Genomic DNA, 2,931 nt, shown 5'->3' with positions numbered 1-2,931 from the left:
CGAGATTGTAGAAAGGATAGGCCCAATAACTTACTGTTTGGCGTTAGCGCTAAGCTTTGAGAATGTGCGTAATGTATCCCATGTGTCGCAATTAGAGAAAAATGTTTACGATTCAAAACATATGATCCATAAGAACAACATTGTTATTAGTCAATATTTGAGTCACGAAGGAAGATCCAAATCTATCTTAGATCGGGAAGTTCAGGTACTAAGGACTAAGTCGATACCGATAGTAAGGGACCTATGAATATAACATGGTCAAGAATAGACTACGGTCTAACAAGAAAGTGAAGTACTCAGAGTTGTTTTCTGCGGTACAAATTTCGGGACGAAATTTCTTTTAAGGGGGATAGTATGTAATGACCCGACTTTTTATTAAGGATTATATACTTTTAAATTACTGATTTAAGGATTGATTATGGTAATTAGAGATCAGCATCCATTAATAAAATACGAACTTATATGAATTTGATAATTTATATATGTGATGATTTATTTTTTTTATTTTCAATAGATGATGCACTCAAAATATATTTTGAGTCCATTAATTTATTGTGGAGAATTTAACACTGAAGTGTTAAATATGAATCTTTTATCGATTGTTTACTTAAGCCCATGAGTAATTTAATTTATGTTAGAGGCAAGCTCAAGTGAATTTTATGCTTCAATGGGAATTAGGCTTATATATCTTAATGTGTTTATATGAGATTAAGCACATATGGTTCTCATTCATCCACATCCCTCTCATTCTTCTATTAAACCAATCACCAATACGTTCACAATTTTCTTCACCTACTACTTCACAATTTTCTTCACCAATACGTTCACAATTTTCTTCACCAATACGTTCACAATTTTCTTCACCTACTACTTCACAATTTTCTTCACCTCTGAAGTCAATCTCCAAATAGAATTTTGCTTCTTTAAAACCTATTCCACTATCTCAACTCACCCATTCCCACCTCTGCAGCAAGTTTTATAAAGTAATAGAGTGAAGATTATTCATCTCATTCAATTCTTCTTCACAATTGGCTTCTAATCTATGCCATATATAAAATCTGCAGAGACTAATACCATACACCTATTCAAGGTATTCCCGTTTCTATTATATTATGTGAAATTTCTGGGGTATAGATGGGAGTGTGGTGAATATTTGTACAAAGTTTCATGTTATTTGAACTTCGTTTACTACCCTTTTAAAATTTGAGAAGTCTACTGCCCGTATCTGTTGAAACTGTCGTGAGGCAGATGATTAAGTTAACTATTTCAGTAACCATATGTTGATATTTAGCTCTCAAATTTTTATGGTATAAATTTATATGCGTTATCTATCTGCATATAAAATTTGGGGTCATTCCGGAAACGTTTGCTATTTTTCAAAGATCTGGACTTTCAGTTGGCAGAAACTGCCGAATCTGGTAGGCGATGGGAAAATCGCTATATCTCTTAAACTACTTGGAGTTTTTCAACACACTTTTTTTTCAATTAAACTAGACTCAAAGAGGTTTCTATTGAAATAAAATTCGACTCCATACGAGTTCGGAGTAAAAGCAGTTTATTAGTTGAAGTTGAATCTATACAGTTTTGTTGAGATGGAAATGATTCAAAATAATTCCTATTAAGGATTTTAAAGTTTTATTGTTGATAAAATATCACTTTTAGTTTATAAATGAGCTATTGATGTGTATGTATATATATTGGAGATTGGCATTATTAAATGGGGAAAAGGAAAACGTTTTATGTTTATAGAATTATTCTTTATTTATAATAGATAAATAAATGAATAAAATGGAATTTCCTACATCCTCAAAGGTACATGAAGTATTTTGATAAAGGAAGAACGATTGTATATGAGTTAGATATAGTCGTTTAAGGAAATATGGGTAGTTAGAGAAATGAGTGAATAAGTGATTCACTGCATTTGTTGTTATCTTTTCTATTATTCACTCGAACACATGTTTTCGTGTTATCAAAGGTTCAAATAAACAAAAGCGTCTGAGTAACCTATCGCGCTAAGGAAAGAGAATCGTTGTCTTAAGTAGCAAAACACTGCAATCAGGTGGGCATTACTTTTACTATACGTATATAGAGATCCCCTGCGTGTCGTAGGCCTCTTATACGAATGAATGCATGAGATGATTTAACTGTTAATTTCAGTTTTATATATCTATCAAATGAGTTTAATGTTACATTTGAGCAAGTTATTTCGTTACAAAATATTTGAGTTAAAGTTATTTCAAGTATTGTCTTGCCATAAAATGTTTAAATTTTAGTATGATATCTATCTGCTTTGGCTTTGCCAATGATGCAATCGAATTCGGGTCCTGAGCAGTTGATAGCTATCCTGCCAGGACTAGTGTACACCAGTGACCGTGAGTCATCTAGCGGGTTGGCCGGTCAAGTGACCGTGAGAGGTGGCCACCTCTCCGGCACACAGTTCCAGATATGATAGATTACAAGAGAACTTAGTCTGCAGACGAACTTTAAGAATCACAAATGAACTTAGTAAGCTTGGGCCTTTTTAGCGAAAAACTCCCTTGCTGTACTGTTTATGATGGCATGACAATTTACAGTTTTGAAGCATGTATTTTTATACCTAGGCATACGTGCCCACTGAGTGCTTTTGTACTCAGCCCTGCATATGTTTTCTAAATGTGCAGGTTGAGCTGATGTGATGATGGTGCTGCAATGAGCGGAGTCTCCAGGGTTGTTAATAAATAGTTAACCTGTCTAGAATATGTCTTCATACATATGTCTAGCTACTTTCCGCTGCAAGATGTTGTTGATGTTATAGTATGTTATGTCATACTTTGAGTCTTAAGAGAATGGTTTCATATGATGTATAACTTGATTAATGATATTAATTAAGTTTTATGCTGTCTTTCATAGACTATTTTCAATTGAGTATTCATGAATAAAAATGACGAGTTT

At 33.3% G+C, this 2,931-nt stretch overlaps 1 long non-coding RNA gene across 2 annotated transcripts; it reads left to right on the top strand.

Annotated features, from left to right (window-relative positions):
- The first annotated feature begins 684 nt into the window (after positions 1 to 684).
- Positions 685 to 2,931, top strand: LOC131017758 (uncharacterized). 2 transcript variants are annotated; one of them, XR_009099850.1, is made up of 3 exons: positions 685 to 1,090; positions 1,976 to 2,059; positions 2,661 to 2,931. It is a non-coding gene; the product is annotated as an uncharacterized LOC131017758 (long non-coding RNA). The 2 variants fall into 2 exon arrangements; XR_009099851.1 differs by having other exon boundaries at positions 685 to 2,059.

Source organism: Salvia miltiorrhiza, chromosome 3, assembly GCF_028751815.1.
Source record: "Salvia miltiorrhiza cultivar Shanhuang (shh) chromosome 3, IMPLAD_Smil_shh, whole genome shotgun sequence".
Lineage (NCBI taxonomy): Eukaryota > Viridiplantae > Streptophyta > Magnoliopsida > Lamiales > Lamiaceae > Salvia > Salvia miltiorrhiza.
Note: the sequence above shows the minus strand (reverse complement) of the source record. Positions and strands in the feature narration are given on the sequence as shown.